Raw genomic sequence first — 19,371 nt, forward strand, 5'->3', positions numbered from 1 at the left:
CCCCCCCCCCCCACAGTGTGCCCCTCCCTCCCCCCACAGTATTAAATCATTGGTAGCAGTTGCCCCACGGTCCCCCCTCCTCACCCATTGGTGGCACAGTGGCAGCTTCTGATTGGACATCGGCAGCCACACACAGTGGGGAGGGAGGGAGCTTAACCCTTCAAGCATCGGGCCGCTGCCAGGGCAGAGCAGCGGCCCGATAGCCCCTTCCAGACAGCTGTCCCTAAGGACCACGGCATGCAAGGGGTTAAACAGTTATGGAGCACTGTGTGTGTAGCACTGTGTCCTGATTGGACGCCCCACTGTGCATGCCCAGTGCAAAACTGGTGACACACACACGGACACAGCGCACTCACACAGAGATTTTATTATTATAGATGCTGCAGATGCCAGAATTGCTCTGTAGGAGGTATCTGGAAGGTATAAAAGTCATTTGTCTAAAACTCCTTTAATATTGCTGATAGTTCAGTATAAGGCACCGGTGGTAATGTGTGTGAATAGTTATTGCTGGGAGTAGATAAGGGTCTACACTAGTCTCTAGTAAAGTAGGTGGCTGGTGGAGGATCAGTGTCATAGATGGTCTGAAGGACCACTGGGAGTCAGATTGACAATCCGCTCCAGATAACACTGGCCAACATGGAGAGAAACTACTGCAATTCAATTGCACTCCTTTAAAACACACACGATGGAAGTATCCTTCAAGAAGACCACTGTCTACGCCTAACATTCAGATGAAGGAGTTGAGACACTGTATCTTATCCTCTGAAAGTTACTAGACATTCAATACACAACAGGGGGCTTTTCACACTGTTTCCAGCTGGCATGCATTGGCATCTGCATCCAAGTTGTTAACCTCCCCTGTTACCTTATTATTGTGCTTTCTGTACTTGCAGGTGTTTCCCATGTCCACACTTCCTGAGCATGATAGCACTTGATGTCATCCATTAGGCTCTCACTGGTTTGGATGCAGCAGCCCCTTCTCCCCCCTCCCATGACCTCAGCAGCTCCAATGAGATGGGGAGGATGGTGCCCAGCAGTGCCTAGATAGAAAAGCTGGCACCAGCATGCTCATGTCTTCACAGCACATCTTGGCACAGGCACATGCCCTGCTAGATAGGGGTGCAGTGGTCTGCATGCCATCACATAATGCCCAGCACTGTGCCCCCATCCTGGCACACTCCTCATGAGCCTGCTGCCTATAATCCTCCTGATTGGGATCTGCATTGTGAAGACAAAGACTAGGAGGGGATCTCATGGTCTGTCATTACTGTAATCTCGCTGGAGGGAGGGGAGACATTACTACTCCGTGCAGCAGAGAGGAGGGGGGGATTAGAGGAATGGGGATCCTCCAGGCTGATCTCATCTCACCAGGAGCCACCCTGCAGCACCACGGGGACAGGTTCTGTCTAGGACAAGGTGCCACAGAAGAGGAGGCTGCCCACTGACAGAGGTGAGAAGGAGCAGAGTCATCCATGACTACAGTGGGGCTATTCCTAGCCAGCCATTTGTTGCTGTCTTCTATGTTACCCTGGACATACCACTGGGCAGCAGGATGTCCAGCGCTGTGTGCATGCAGTGCCACTCTGTACATACCAACATGGGCAGGGAAGAGGGAGCCTGTGCTATGTATATAGTATGTACTGCTATATACAGTGTATACTGTGCGCATACATTACTGTATGCAGGGCAGTGTGTATTGTGCTGGGTGATACTACTGTGTGCATGTATTACTGTATATAGGGCCGTGTGTATTGTGCTGGGTGATACTACTATGTGCATGCATTACTGTATACTGGGCTGGGTGATACTGTGCACATATATTTTATACAGGGAAGTGTATACTGTGTGATACTACTGTGTGCATGTATTACTGTATATAGGGCAGTGTGTATTGTGCTGGGTGATACTACTATGTGCATGCATTACTGTATATAGGGCCGTGTGTATTGTGCTGGGTGATACTGTGCACATATATTTTATACAGGGAAGTGTATACTGTGTGATACTACTGTGTGCATATATTACTGTATACAGGGCAGTGTATATTGTGCTGTGTGATACTATTGTGTGCATATATTACTTTATACAGGCCAGTGTATTCCCTGCTGTGATACCACTGTGTGCATAGATAACTGTATACAAGACAGTGTATATTGTGCTGGGTGATACTACTGTGTGCATGTATTACTGTATACTGGGCTGTGTGATACTGTGCACATATATTACACAGGGAAGTGTATACTGCGTGATACTCTGTGTACATATATTATTGTATACATGGCAGTGTATATTGTGCTGTGTGATACTATTGTGTGCATATAGTACTGTATACAGGGCAGTGTATACTGTGCTGTGTCATACTACTGTGTGCATATATTACTGTATTACAGGCACAGTGTATACTGTGCTGTGAGGTATTACTGGGTGCATATATTACTGTATACAGGCCAGTGTATTCCCTGCTGTATGATACTACTGTGTGCTTATAGTACTTTATACAGCGCAGTGTATACCATGTTATGTGATACTACTGTGTGCATATATCACTGTATTTGAAGGTGTATATACCCTGCTGTGTGAATATGATGTATAGGTAAACTGTTGTGTGCATGTGATGTGTTACTGTGTACATATATGTAGTGATGTGTATGATGATCTATTACTGTATACAGTGCACTGTTTTAATATGAATTGTAACTGAGCATATATGAATAGGTATTGCTGTGCTGATATGATACAGTATACTGTACATGAGTCGGTGTGAAGAGGCAGTATGTACTGAGCTGTATATATATGGTACATTCCTGTATACATATATGAAGTTGCAGTGTACTCTGTACTGTATGGATATAATACATTATATATGTATAGAGGCAGCGTGTACTGTGATGTGTACGTTTTCTGTATCCATATGCATATGATATAATACCAGGTGCAGTATGCTGTGTGCACTTGATATAATATGGTCTGAATAAAGGGACATAGTATTTGATGTAATGTCCGACTCTGCATAGTGTATGCCTGTGAATAGCTTACTGTGCGCTGCCCATATGATGTCCTGTGCATACGTGTAGTACCCTCAGAGGCTCTGTGCAGAGTATTTCTCTCCACATCCATTCTGCTTGTCGGCTCAGCTGCCATGGATTCCCCTGCTGGGCAGGCATCATTGAGCGTGCTCCTGTACTACACATGATGATTAGTGCCAGGATGTTACCAGAACATGGGCGCCTCTGCCACTGCGATGAAAAGGAGATTACACAGTGTGACAGTCCTTCCTGCAATGGTACCTTGCCCTACCAGAGGTATACATGATATGTATTGTGACTTATATAGTTTGCTACACAGCAACTGCAGCATTGTAACACTGGCATGTGTATAATTGCGGATGTGCAATTTGCGGACCGCGAAAAAACGGAACGGTCGTGTGCATGAGGCCTTATCCATATAAGGCCTCATGCACACGACCGTTGTTGTGGTCCGCATCCGAGCCGCATTTTTTGCGGCTCGGGTGCGGACCCATTCACTTCAATGGGGCCGCAAAAGATGCAGACAGCACTCCGCGTGCTGTCCGCATCCGTTGCTCCGTTCCGTGGCCCCGCAAAAAAAAATACAACATGTCCTATTCTTGTCCATTTTGCGAACAGGAATAGGCATTTCTACCATGGGCCACCCGTTCCGTTCCGCAAATTGCGGAAGGCATACAGGCGGCTTCCGTTTTTTGCAGATCCGCAGTTTGCAGACCGCAAAAAAGGCACGGTCATGTGCATGTAGCCTAATCCATTGTTCTTAGGAGAAATGTTTGACCATATTGTAGAAAAGTGACCACATTTAGGGTGTGTTCACGCGACCGTATGTATTTTCAGTCCACAAAATGCAGATCTGCAAAATACGGATGACATCCGCGTTGCACCAGTTTTTTTTTTTTTGCGGATCCATTGTAACAATGCTTATTCTTATCCGCAAAACGGACAAGAATAGGACACGTGCTATCTTTTTTGCAGGTGCCATGGAACGGCCATACGGATGTGGACAGCACATGGCGTGCTGTCTGCATCTTTTGAGGCCCCATTGAAATGAGTCCGCATCTGGTCTGCAAAAAATGACGACTAATAATATGGTTGTGTGAATGGACCCTTATAGTTAGTGGTCGTAAGCAATAAGTAAAAGTGATGCTAGCCAGTCACGAAATTGTACAAATATTGTAACCGTCCGCAGTGCAACACATGAGACGTATAAAGAGAGGTCGTAGGGTAGTGACACACAGCAGATTGGTGGCAGAAATTTCTAAAACAGAAAATAAGTTCTAATATCAGAATGGGGTTGTTCCTGCAGCAAGCACAGGGGTTTCTGCAAGTCATATTCAGATGAATAGGACAGATAAGGCCTCATGCACACAAAAGTTGTTTTTTGCGTCCGCAAATTGTGCGTCATCCGTTTTTTTTTTTTAAGGATCCGTTTTTCCCCACAGATCCATTGTAATAAATGCCTATCCGCAAATGTGAAAAAAGTAGGACATGCACAATTTTTTTTGCTGAAGGGAAACACGGACAACGGACGCGGCACACAAACGGATGATCTATCAGCATTTTTTTGCTGACCCATTGAAATGAATGGATCCCCATCCTATCCGCAAAAAAAAATGGAACGGAGGCCGAAAAAAACAACTGTCGTGTGCATGAGGCCTAAAGAGGATTTCCGAAACTGGCCCATCATCAGGATCAACTATTTAAAAAGGCAATGGCGCTCACTGGAGCCTCGTCGTAGACCACGTGACATCATGGACTAGGCCCAGCTCAGTGCCATTCTAGTGAATGAGGCTGAGCTGCAGTAGCAGTGTCAGCACAGTGCTAGCTGCGAGGAGGCCGAAATGCCACTGATTGGCAAGGGCCATGGGTGTCCGAAACCCACTGACTTTCAAAGCTGCCAACAAATCTGCCACATGTGACTATACCCTGACAATAGAAATACATATTGGGGCAATTTATCAAAACTGGTGTAAAGGAAAACTAGCTTAGTTGCCCATAGCAACCAATCAGATTTAACTTTTCAGAGCTCTTTTGGAAAATGAAAGGTGGAATCTGATTGGTTGCTATGGGCAACTAAGGCTTCTTTCAGATTTGCGTTGTTAATTCCGGTTTTCAGATCTGGCAGAGGATCTCATAACCGGAATTAAACAGATCCGTGCTGTTTAATACATTATGCATCCTTTTTGGCCGGATCTGGTTGAATTAAATCAAAACTGAACAAACCGGATGAGTTTTTTTTCGCTAACCCAAAAAAAAACTGATCTCGCACCATTAACTTACATTGATTTTCATCACAAACTGGACACAAAACTGCAGCTTGCAGTGGTTTTTTTGTCCGGCACCAAAACGGAACGGATACACACTTATGCATCCTGATCAGTTTTGTCCCCATTGACAATGAATGGGGACAAAATTGAACCGTTTAATTCCGGTTTTGAGATCCTCTGCGGGATCTCAAACTGGAATTGAAAACGCAGATGTGAATGTAGACTAAGGGCTCATGCACACGACCATATGTATTTTGCGGTCCAAAAAAAACTGATCCGCAAAAAACACAGATGAAATCTTTCTGCATTCCATATTTTGCGGAACGGGACAGCCGGCCCCTAATAGAACAGTACTATCCTTGTCTGTAATACGGACAATAATAGGACATGTTCTATTTTTTTTGCAGAACGGAAATTCGGAGTAACTTTCATATTTTTGCGGACCTATTGAAATGAATGGTTCCGCATACGGTCCTCAAAAAAAACGGACATGGAAAGAAAATAAGCTTTCGTGCATGAGCCCTAAGCCAGTTTCCTTTCCACCAGTTTTGTTAAACCTGCCCCATTGTTTTAGGGGATCAGTTATTGGCCATTGTTAATGACTTTTGTAGACAGAGGAGGGTAAAGGTCATAGGAACGCTGTCTTCATTAGGCCCCACGTATCGGCATTTTATTACTTTAGGGATGGACTGGGGTGAGAGGCGCTGAGATGTTTTTCTCCTCTTAGTGGAAGATTAACTAGAAATGCACATTTCAATGAAAAGCGATCATTTCCATGGTAATGTGATGCCTCCTCACCAAGTGACACAGACTCTTCTTGCAGTAGCTGTCATGCCACCAGGCTGGGGGTGGGTTACCATGGAAACCACAGAACGGTGAAGTGATCAATTCTAGCTTTGTCGTTAAAATGCGTGAGGAGCCCAGCAAATCACCAATTATTAGGAGCAGACATGGAATAAACTTTACTTTTCCAGCTCTCTTTCTCTAATCTACTGTAAGGGGTGATATTATAGACATATTATGTACAGTATTGCCGGTGACGCTGGCCGCACACCTTAGATGAATGGGGGTAGACATTTGGGTTATAGCTGTTGCTTGCACCCCCCTCGTACACATGCACGCTTGACAGAAGGGGGAATAAGATGCTGCTGGATGTTACTTATCTCCCCGCTTAAATCCAACTGCCCAAATCCTTCTGTTCCCCTATATCTGCCATCAGGGAGGAGTAGGGAGGCCCACATACACATTAGGTGGTCGGCTGGTCTTGCTAACACCAGTGGTATTCATCTGAATATGGCAAACTTTAAAAGGACCTGTCACCTCTCCTGACATGTCTGATTTAGTAACTTCTAGTTTCCCCCAGGTAATAACAATTCTGGAGCATCTACTTTTATGTCTGTATGTTGTGCCATTCCTCTGTTATTTGTACTACAAGTGAATTTCCAGCAGTCTGCCGTAAGGGTACAGATGGGTGTTACCAGTTGTGGGTGTGTCCCTGTGCAGTCTGACACCAGCAGCTCTGACTGGATAATGTCAGACTGCGCAGGGACACACCTCCAACTGGTAACACCCATCTGTACCCTTACTGCAGACTGCCGGAAATTCATTTATATGCTTCTAGTACAAATAACGGAGGAATGGCACAAACAGACATGTCAGGGGTGGTGACAGGTCCTCTTTAAGTCAAGACACAGCTAGATATGCTTTATACCCCGTACAGATAGCCCACTAGATAGAGATGAGTTTGGCTTTCATCCACTTAAAGGAGTTGTACAGCGAATTATATTGATGACCCATCCTCAGGATAGGTTATCAATACCTGATCTGTGGGGATCCGACACCCGGCACCCCCACCCATCAGCTCTTTGAAGAGGAGGTGGCGCTCCATGTGAGTGCTGCTTCCTGTTTATTACACTGCCCGTCATCTCGGAAGTGCAGTGTAATGACGAGTACTCGCTCCATTCACTTGAATAGAGCGAGTACTTGTAATTACACTACGCCGCCGCTCCACAGGAGATGACGTATAGTTTATGGAGCGCCGCCTCCTCTTCAAACAGCTGATCGGTGGGGTTGCCGGGTGTCGGACCCCCGTGAATCAGATATCCTGAGGATAGGTCATCAGTATAAGACCCTTACACAACCCCTTTAAGCTGACCACACACATTAGATGTAGGTCAGCCAAACCTGCCCATTTTGCTGAGTTCAGCCAACCATCGAATGTGTATGGGTCGGGGTCCCCCTGACTTTCCCCTTATAGCACATGCCAGGGGAGATAAGGATCGGACAAATTGGATTTCAGCTCCCTGATCCTTCTGTTCTCGGGGAGATTAGCCGCTGTCAGAGATGTTTTTTTTTTTCCCCATTCACTACATAATGTGACGGTATCTCGTGTGTATGACGAGCCGTGCATTCTTTCCTTTAATTGCTCTTTGTTCCACTTCTTAGTATATGGTAATGAAGCTGAGCTGGATTTGTCTTTTATCTTCTGTTTGTGTATTGTGATTATTCTCTAAGCTCATTTCTCACAGTAAGGCCTCATGCACACGAACGTTGTTCTGGTCCGCATCCGGGCTGCAGTTTTTACGGCTTGGATGCGGTCCCATTCACTTCAATGGGGCCGCCAAAGATGCGGACAGCACTCGGTGTGCTGTCCGCATCCGTTGTTCCGTTCCGTGGTCCGCAAAAAAAATATAACCTGTCCTATTCTTGTCCGTTTTGCGGACAAGAATAGGCAGTTATATTAATGGCTGTCTGTGCCGTTCTGAAAATTGCGGAACGCACACGGACACCATCCGTGTTTTGCAGATCCGCAATTTGCGGACCGCAAAACACACAACCGTCCTGTGCATGAGGCCTATGTGTGAAATAGTCATCACCAGTCTTCTTTTTATCTCTGCAAAGGCAATCTTCTCAAACATTCACTATGGCCGGCCATGAACATTAGATATGAAGAACACTCCCGTATATATGCATCCATATACAAACGTGTCCTGAATGGGGAGAGGTGAGAAATCTGCTGCGGGCTACCTGTAGCAGTGGCTTACCTCCCCGATACCAGAAGGATTGTACTTTTGGATTTCAGCTATCCGATCCTTTCTTTCTTATCTCTCCCAACATCTGCCATGGAGCCGGGAAGCCTCTATGCACATAAGGCTACTTTCACGTGTGAAACTCCGGCATGGATAATCCAGCAGACAATTGGAGAATCGGACAGACACAAACCGCAGCATGTAGCAATTTGTATCTGCCCGGTTCTCCGCTTGTCTGCCGTAATGCAAACGGATCTCCGCCGGACCCCATTATACTTAATGGGGCCGGCAGACATTCCGTCCACATCTGGCGGTACCAGGTGAATTCTGGCAGGCTGTTCTCTGGTTTACTCCTCCTGCAGAAAGCAGTGGGTTTGACCAACATTTATCTAATGTGTATGGCCAGCCTCAATTTTTGGGGAACTTGTTATGGAATTGATCTTATTCACAGTAGCCAACCTGAGTAAACAGAACTGCAGTGTAAAGCATGGGCTAGGTACAGTGTATCATCTAGAGGCACAAGGTGTATTTCAATCAATTTTTCACTCCTGCTGTATGAGTGTAGGTGAAGCTGAATTCACTGCCTCAAATACAGAAGATCTGCCAGGCTTCTCCTCCATAGAATTGACAGCAGCTAGTGCCTTATACCAGTTAATGGAAACCGTTTTCACTATTATATACAACAAGGAATGAAACCTCTGACAGCCTCATTATAAACTGGACTGGATAAAGTATTGTCTATATGTCTATGTATATGGGATGTATACTGGGTTCCTCTAAAGTTATTATAGCCTCTTCTAGTATCCTACTACAGTATAAGGCTTCATGCACAGGACCATAGTTTTCATGTGTCTTCTGCAGTTTTTACTCATAGCATACTGACCCATTCATTTCCATGGGCCACGCACACATCCGATTTTCCATACATGTGACCATTCAGCAAATTATAGAACAAGTCCTTTTCTGGTCCACATTTCTATTAATTAAACATGGACATGGTTGTGTGCATGAAGCCTAAAGGCGGGTTTACACGTCCCAATGTAAAAGCTGATTGTCAGAAAGGTAGAATTCCTTCCCGAAAGTCGGCTGCTCGTTCAGTGGAGGTGACCATTGCATTTACATGCAGTGATCTCCTTCACAGTATGAAGACGAGGGATCTCTATTGTGATCGCTCGTCCCCATACAGAATCATTGTTTCTGGGCAGCGGGTTGCTGTTTAGATAGCGCGATCTGCTGCCTAGAAACGGGTTATTGGCGGCACATTTAGACAGGCAGATTTTCAGGAATGAGCGTTGGCAGGAACGTTCATTCTCGATAATCTACCCGAATATCGGGCTGTGTAACTTATCCTCCTCTTAGTGTGATGTCTGTCCTGTGACAGGTTTATTTGTTCGATTGTATATGTCATGAATCTAATTAGGACAGCCCTGTTTAGTCAGTCTGTATTGTTAATGGCTGCATGATATTGGGCCACTAACAATGCAGACCGACTAAACAGTGTGGTCCCCCTTAGCTTAACAGGAGCTGCGGCTTGTACAGTCACGCAATATCTGACCGCAGCGCTGTGTAGTCGTACAATTAGTATGTTATATAAATATGGCGGTACAAAGAGAGGCATACGTGGAGTAGTTCACATGCTGAACGTCGTTAATCATGACTAGTAACCATCAAGAGTTTCTAGATGATTGTCAAATATGGCAGGTCCTCAGTGTTTATCTTCTTCCTTTCTCTTGGAATTCCAGTGGTCAGATGAAGCATCTTAGAATACGCTGTGGCACACTGAACTTGCCAAAGTGTATGGCTCTCTTTTCATTATAGCAAGCTCTGCCTCTAATGCCACAAGGCATTATGGCGTTCCTATAGCGGGACTATAGCTATCCTATAAGTTAATTTTAAACTTTTTAGACAGGCCTTCAGGCATGACTTGGATAATAACTAAGCCAGCACCCCATCTGCAGACAGCTCTTTCAGGGTAATTGTCCCTCTTCAATGCAGAGTACTGGCTTAACTGGTTGAGAGGCCTCTGTCAGGATTTGGGGGATACTTATGGAGAGGTCAAAAACTGACTTATATGATAGCCACTTCTGGTGGTATTAGAGGCAGACCTTGCTAAGAGCTGATTTGCTTAACTTCTTACCAGAATTCCAGAGGACGTTTGTCTGGCCTATAAGACTCCTCAAGACGATTAGGCATTCTCCATAAGGAGATATAGTATCCCCGCAATCCTGACCTAGTTAAACCAGTACTCTCTGCTCTGCACTGATGAGGTCTTATCTAAGTCATGTCTGAAGGCCTGTTTAGAAGGTCAACAATTAACTTCTAGCCTACATCTGGTGGTATTAGAGGCAGAGCATGCTAAGAGCTCATTTGCATACCATCTTCCCAGAATTCCAGAGTTGCATTCCCTGGCCTATAAAACTCCCCACGCCGATTAGGCGCAGTATATAAGGAGATATAGTATCCTCCAAATTTCTTTTCATTATGTGATTCACATGTTTCCTTTGTATTATTCTGTAACAATTTCATATAAATGCAATTATAGAAAAGAAAAAGAAGAGAAGCTGTCAGTTCTCCTGAGGTGTCTGCTTTACTAAATACTTGGGGGGAGATTTATCAAACTGGTGTAAAGTACCACTGGCTTAGTTGCTCATAGCAACCAATCAGATTCCACCTTTCATTTTTAAAAGGAGCTGTCAAAAATAAAAGGTGGAATCTGATTGGTTGCCATGGGCAACTAAGCCATTTCTACTTTACACCAGTTTGATAAATCTCCCTCCGGTTTCTTTGCAAAATAACATCTCTAGGGCATCTATCCATAGAACTCTGCTATTCCTCTGTTTTGCATCTTAAATTTATGAATAAATTGACAACTGGGTGGTACCAGTTGGGGGGTATAACACAGTCCTATCCATGCTAGAAATGTAGGGACACACCAGGGGAATGGTTACACACAGTTGTTAATTTATTAATTTCTGAGAGGAATAAGAGAGGAACAGCACAATATTGAGTTATGCTGGAGATGCTCCAGTATTGTTATGTTATGGAACAAATAGTTACTAAAATTAACATGTCAGGAGAGCTGTCAGGTCTGCTTTAAAGGTAACTTACATGGAAAGAAAGCCAAGGGTAGTGATTTATAAATAACGGCAATTTTTAAGATCCCAAACTAGTCATTGGCATAAATATACCTGCAGATTTATCTAGAAAAACTGTTATCATAACAAATTATGCCTTCAGCTCTGTGATAAACAGCATATACTGTATTACGAATATGATGCTTGGTGCCCCTGATATATGTTCATTATTAATCCTCTATAATAATTAGGAACATGAAATGCTATATGTTATCATTTATGACCTTCAAGTCCATATATGCAGTGTACAGTCGTGGCCAAAAGTTTTGAGAATGACAAAAATATTAGTTTTCACAAAGTTTGCTGCTAAACTGCTTTTAGATCTTTGTTTCAGTTGTTTCTGTGATGTAGTGAAATATAATTACACGCACTTCATACGTTTCAAAGGCTTTTATCGACAATTACATGACATTTATGAAAAGAGTCAGTATTTGCAGTGTTGGCCCTTCTTTTTCAGGACCTCTGCAATTCGACTGGACATGCTCTCAATCAACTTCTGGGCCAATTCCTGACTGATAGCAACCCATTCTTTCATAATCACTCCTTGGAGTTTGTCAGAATTAGTGGGTTTTTGCTTGTCCATCCGCCTCTTGAGGATTGACCACAAGTTCTCAATGGGATTAAGATCTGGGGAGTTTCCAGGCCATGGACCCAAAATGTCAACGTTTTGGTCCCCGAGCCACTTAGTTATCACTTTTGCCTTATGGCACGGTGCTCCATCGTGCTGGAAAATGCATTGTTCTTCACCAAACTGTTGTTGGATTGTTGGAAGAAGTTGCTGTTGGAGGGTGTTTTGGTACCATTCTTTATTCATGGCTGTGTTTTTGGGCAAAATTGTGAGTGAGCCCACTCCCTTGGATGAGAAGCAACCCCACACATGAATGGTCTCAGGATGCTTTATTGTTGGCATGACACAGGACTGATGGTAGCGCTCACCTTTTCTTCTCCGGACAAGCCTTTTTCCAGATGCCCCAAACAATCGGAAAGAGGCTTCATCGGAGAATATGACTTTGCCCCAGTCCTCAGCAGTCCATTCACCATACTTTCTGCAGAAGATCAATCTGTCCCTGATGTTTATTTTGGAGAGAAGTTGCTTCTTTGCTGCCCTTCTTGACACCATGCCATCTTCCAACAGTCTTCGCCTCACTGTGCGTGCAGATGCGCTCACACCTGCCTGCTGCCATTCCTGAGCAAGCTCTGCACTGGTGGCACTCCGATCCCGCAGCTGAATCCTCTTTAGGAGACGATCCTGGCGATTGCTGGACTTTCTTGGAACCCCTAAAGCCTTCTTAACAAGAATTGGACCTCTTTCCTTGAAGTTCTTGATAATTCTATAAATTGTTGATTGAGGTGCAATCTTAGTAGCCACAATATCCTTGCCTGTGAAGCCATTTTTATGCAACGCAATGATGGCTGCACGCGTTTCTTTGCAGGTCACCATGGTTAACAATGGAAGAACAATGATTTCAAGCATCACCCTCCTTTTAACATGTCAAGTCTGCTATTTTAACCCAATCAGCCTGACATAATGATCTCCAGCCTTGTGCTCGTCAACATTCTCACTTGAGTTAACAAGACGATTACTGAAATGATCTCAGCAGTTCCTTTAATGACAGCAATGAAATGCAGTGGAAAGGTTTTTTTGGGATTAAGTTAATTTTCATGGCAAAGAAGGACTATGCAATTCATCTGATCACTCTTCATAACATTCTGGAGTATATGCAAATTGCTATTATAAAAACTTAAGCAGCAACTTTTCCGATTTCCAATATTTATGTAATTCTCAAAACTTTTGGCCACGACTGTATATATATGTGTGTGTGTGTGTGCGCTCAATTAAAATCTAATGAAATGAAATTCTGATTATGCGTTACCTTATGATATCACAATAGGTCTCCTGCTGTAGAAAGCTGCGAAAACCATGTACTGACAATGGCGCTTATGAAAATGATTATTATGACACTTTATTACTTACTGAAATAAATATAGCCCTTGCCTCTACTCAGCTGGAGGAGTTTTAAGTTCAGCTATAGATAATAGTGTACAGCCTGGCAATCTCCAGGCAGGAAAGGTCTGATTCACACGTGTATAATGTGTAATGTGATACACGGCTCATACGGCTTTAGTTAGGTAAACCATAAGCACTGCATCATTTTCAGCATTAATCCCCCAGCTCACACTGTAATAAAATATAACTCACCGTGTGAAAGCGCAGAAAATACCAACTGCTGGCGTGCAATTTATGGATTAAAACACACATTCTGCCATCTGGGTTCTTTGTACAACCTGTTGGACTCTAGTGTCTGAGCTGCTGTAATGTGGTAGGTACCAGGGAATTATATGCATAGGTAAGGGTAAGCAAGGAATAGAGGGGCATAGGGGGAATGCAAGGAATAGAGGGCATAGGGGGAATGCAAGGAATAGAGGGGCATAGGGGGAATGGAAGAAATAGAGGGGCATTGGGGGAATGCAAGGAATAGAGGGGCATAGGGGGAATGCAAGGAATAGAGGGGCATAGGAAGAATGCAAGGGATAGAGGGGCATAAGGGGAATGCAAGGAATAGAGGGGCATAGGGGAAATGGAAGGAATAGAGGGGCATAGGGGGAATTCAAGGAATAGAGGGGCATAGGGGGAATGCAATGAATAGAGGGGCATAGGGGTAATGCAAGAAATAGAGGGGGATAGGGAGAATGCAAGGAATAGGGGGAATTCAGGGAATAGGGGGAATGCAGGGAATAGAAGGTCATAGGAAGAACACAAAGAATAGAGGGGCATAGGGAGAATGCAAGGAATAGAGGGGCATATGGAGAATGCAAGGAATAGAGGGGCATATGGAGAATGCAAGGAATAGAGGGGCATATGGAGAATGCAAGAAATAGAGGGGCATAGGGAGAATGCAAGGAATAGAGGGGCATAGGGAGAATGCAAGGAATAGAAGGGGATAGGGAGAATGCAAGGAATAGAGGGGCATAGGGAGAATGCAGGCATAGGGGGGGATGCACAGAATAGAGGGGCATAGGGGGGGATGCACAGAATAGAGGGGCATAGGGAGAATGCAAGGAATAGAAGGGGATAGGGAGAATGCAAGGAATAGAGGGGCATAGGGAGAATGCAGGCATAGGGGGGGATGCACAGAATAGAGGGGCCTAGGGAGAACGCATGGAATAGAGGGGCCTAGGGAGAATGCAAGGAATAGAGGTTCATAGGGAGAATGCAAGGAATAGAGGGGCATAGGGAGAATGCAAGGAATAGAGGGGCATAGGGAGAATGCAAGGGATAGAGGGGCATAGGGAGAATGCTAGGAATAGAGGGGCATAGGGAGAATGCAAGGAATAGAGGGGCATAGGGAGAATGCAAGGAACAGAGGGGGATAGGGAGAATGCAAGGAATAGAGGGGCATAGGGAGAATGCAAGGAATAGAGGGGCATAGGGAGAATGCAAGGAATAGAGGGGCATAGGGAGAATGCAAGGAATAGAGGGGCATAGGGAGAATGCAAGGAATAGAGGGGCATAGGGAGAATGCAAGGAATAGAGGGGCATATGGAGAATGCAAGGAATAGAGGGGGATAGGGAGAATGCAAGGAATAGAGGGTCATAGGGAGAATGCAAGGAATAGAGGGGCATAGGGAGAATGCAAGGAGTAGAGAGGCATAGGGAGAATGCAAGGAGTAGAGGGGGATAGGGAGAATGCAAGGAATAGAGGGTCATAGGGAGAACACAAGGAATAGAGGGGGATAGGGAGAACGCATGGAATAGAGAGTCATAGGGAGAACGCAAGGAATAGAGGGGCATAGGAAGAACGCAAGGAATAGAGGGGGATAGGGAGAATGCAAGGAATAGAGGGTCATAGGGAGAACGCAAGGAATAGAGGGGCATAGGGAGAACGCAAGGAATAGAGGGGGATAGGGAGAATGCAAGGAATAGAGGGTCATAGGGAGAACACAAGGAATAGAGGGGCATAGGGAGAACGCATGGAATAGAGAGTCATAGGGAGAATGCAAGGAATAGAGGGGGATAGGTAGAATGCAAGGAATAGAAGGTCATAGGAAGAACACAAGGATTCGAGGGACATAGGGGAAATGCAAGGAATAAAGGGGCATAGGGGAAATACAAGGAATAGAGGGGCATAGGGAGAATGCAAGGAATAGAGGGGGATAGGGAAAATGCAAGGAATAGAGGGTCATAGGGAGAACACAAGGAATAGAGGGGGATAGGGAGAACGCATGGAATAGAGAGTCATAGTTAGAATGCAAGGAATAGAGGGGCATAGGAAGAACACAAGGATTAGAGGGACATAGGGGAAATGCAAGGAATAGAGGGGCATAAGGAGAATGCAAGCAATAGAGGAACATAGGGAGAATGCAAGGAATAGAGGGGCATGGGGGAACGCAGGGAATTGAGGGTCATAGGGGGAGCGCAAGGAATAGAGGAACATAGGGAGAAAGCATGGAATAGAGGGTCATCGGGAGAACGCAATGAATAGAGGGGCATAGGGGCAACACAGGGAATAGAGGAGCATAGGGCAAATGCAAGGAACAGAGGATGTATTTTGCACAATCTGAAAAATAAGGTAATAGACTGACCTCCATAGAGCACAATAATTATGCAACCATTATTGTCTAGGAGGAGCCATTGCATTTCACAGGCCAAGTTAAAGTGATTGGGTCTTGGGCCACGACCTAACTGGCTTTACGTTCTAGTATGACTGATGTATATGACACCACTGTATATAGAATAGAATAGTATGTCTGATGTATATGACACCACTGTATATAGAATAGAGTAGTATGTCTGATGTATATGACACCACTGTATATAGAATAGAGTAGTATGTCTGATGTATATGACACCACTGTATATAGAATAGAGTAGTATGTCTGATGTAAATGACACCACTGTATATAGAATAGAGTAGTATGTCTGAGGTAAATTACACCACTGTATATAGAATAGAGTAGTATGACTGATGTATATGACACCACTGTATATAGAATAGAATAGTATGTCTGATGTATATGACACCACTGTATATAGAATAGAGTAGTATGTCTAAGATAAATGACACCACTGTATATAGAATAGAGTAGTATGTCTAAGATAAATGACACCACTGTATATAGAATAGAGTAGTATGTCTGATGTATATGACACCACTGTATATAGAATAGAGTAGTATGTCTGATGTATATGACACCACTGTATATAGAATAGAGTAGTATGTCTGATGTATATGACACCACTGTATATAGAATAGAGTAGTATGTCTGATGTATATGACACCACTGTATATAGAATAGAGTAGTATGTCTGACGTATATAACACCACTGTATATAGAATAGAGTAGTATGTCTGAGGTAAATGACACCACTGTATATAGAATAGAGTAGTATGACTGATGTATATGACACCACTGTATATAGAATAGAGTAGTATGACTGATGTATATGACACCACTGTATATAGAATAGAATAGTATGTCTGATGTATATGACACCACTGTATATAGAATAGAGTAGTATGTCTAAGATAAATGACACCACTGTATATAGAATAGAGTAGTATGTCTGATGTATATGACACCACTGTATATAGAATCGAATAGTATGTCTGATGTATATGACACCACTGTATATAGAATAGTATGTCTGAGGTATATGACGCCACTGTATATAGAATAGAGTAGTATGTCTGATGTATATGACGCCACTGTATATAGAATAGAGTAGTATGTCTGAGGTAAATTACACCACTGTATATAGAATAGAGTAGTATGTCTGAGGTAAATGACACCACTGTATATAGAATAGAGTAGTATGTCTGATGTATATGACACCACTGTATATAGAATAGAGTAGTATGTCTGATGTATATGACACCACTGTATATAGAATAGAGTAGTATGACTGATGTATATGACACCACTGTATATAGAATAGAGTAGTATGTCTGAGGTAAATGACACCACTGTATATAGAATAGAGTAGTATGTCTGATGTATATGACACCACTGTATATAGAATAGAGTAGTATGTCTGAGGTAAATGACACCACTGTATATAGAATAGAGTAGTATTTCTGAGGTAAATGACACCACTGTATATAGAATAGAGTAGTATTTCTGAGGTAAATGACAGCACTGTATATAGAATAAAGTAGTATGTCTGACGTATATGACACCACTGTATATAGAATAGAGTAGTATTTCTGAGGTAAATGACACCACTGTATATAGAATAGAGTAGTATGTCTGATGTATATGACACCACTGTATATAGAATAGAGTAGTATGTCTGATGTATATGACACCACTGTATATAGAATAGAGTAGTATGTCTGATGTATATGACACCACTGTATATAGAATAGAGTAGTATGTCTGAGGTAAATTACACCACTGTATATAGAATAGAGTAGTATGACTGATGTATATGACACCACTGTATATAGAATAGAGTAGTATGACTGATGTATATGACACCACTGTATATAGAATAGAATAGTATGTCTGATGTATATGACACCACTGTATATAGAATAGAGTAGTATGTCTAAGATAAATGACACCACTGTATATAGAATAGAGTAGTATGTCTAAGATAAATGACACCACTGTATATAGAATAGAGTAGTATGTCTGATGTATATGACACCACTGTATATAGAATCGAATAGTATGTCTGATGTATATGACACCACTGTATATAGAATAGTATGTCTGAGGTATATGACGCCACTGTATATAGAATAGAGTAGTATGTCTGATGTATATGACGCCACTGTATATAGAATAGAGTAGTATGTCTGAGGTAAATTACACCACTGTATATAGAATAGAGTAGTATGTCTGAGGTAAATGACACCACTGTATATAGAATAGAGTAGTATGTCTGATGTATATGACACCACTGTATATAGAATCGAATAGTATGTCTGATGTATATGACACCACTGTATATAGAATAGTATGTCTGAGGTATATGACGCCACTGTATATAGAATAGAGTAGTATGTCTGATGTATATGACGCCACTGTATATAGAATAGAGTAGTATGTCTGAGGTAAATTACACCACTGTATATAGAATAGAGTAGTATGTCTGAGGTAAATGACACCACTGTATATAGAATAGAGTAGTATGTCTGATGTATATGACACCACTGTATATAGAATAGAGTAGTATGTCTGATGTATATGACACCACTGTATATAGAATAGAGTAGTATGTCTGATGTATATGACACCACTGTATATAGAATAGAGTAGTATGTCTGAGGTAAATGACACCACTGTATATAGAATAGAGTAGTATGTCTGATGTATATGACACCACTGTATATAGAATAGAGTAGTATGTCTGAGGTAAATGACACCACTGTATATAGAATAGAGTAGTATTTCTGAGGTAAATGACACCACTGTATATAGAATAGAGTAGTATTTCTGAGGTAAATGACAGCACTGTATATAGAATAAAGTAGTATGTCTGACGTATATGACACCACTGTATATAGAATAGAGTAGTATTTCTGAGGTAAATGACACCACTGTATATAGAATAGAGTAGTATGTCTGATGTATATGACACCACTGTATCTAGAATAGAGTAGTATGTCTGATGTATATGACACCACTGTATATAGAATAGAGTAGTATGTCTGACGTATATGACACCACTGTATATAGAATAGAGTAGTACCGTCTTTCCCCGAAAATAAGACATCCCCCGAAAATAAGACCTACCTCTAGTTTTGCCTATCCCTGTAATATAAGGCATCCCCCCGATAATAAGGCCTCCCCGATAATAAGGCCCCGCCAGAATATAAGGCCCCTGACGCTACCGTAGGGCGTCTGAATCCTCTGGACTGTAGCGGCGGCTGCCGCCGCGCAGCTCACTGATTGGCCGCAGCACATC

The 19,371-nt window shown here is 43.1% G+C and overlaps 1 protein-coding gene across 1 annotated transcript in view; it reads left to right on the top strand.

Annotated features, from left to right (window-relative positions):
* The first annotated feature begins 1,093 nt into the window (after positions 1 to 1,093).
* The window catches only part of KBTBD11 (kelch repeat and BTB domain containing 11), a 42,066-nt gene continuing 23,788 nt past the window's right edge, over positions 1,094 to 19,371 (top strand). Inside the window, exon 1 of the mRNA XM_040428540.1 lies at positions 1,094 to 1,450. The gene's annotated coding sequence lies outside the window, so the exon portion shown is untranslated. The remainder of the gene's footprint in view (positions 1,451 to 19,371) is intronic.

This window comes from Bufo bufo, chromosome 4 (assembly GCF_905171765.1).
Source record: "Bufo bufo chromosome 4, aBufBuf1.1, whole genome shotgun sequence".
NCBI lineage: Eukaryota > Metazoa > Chordata > Amphibia > Anura > Bufonidae > Bufo > Bufo bufo.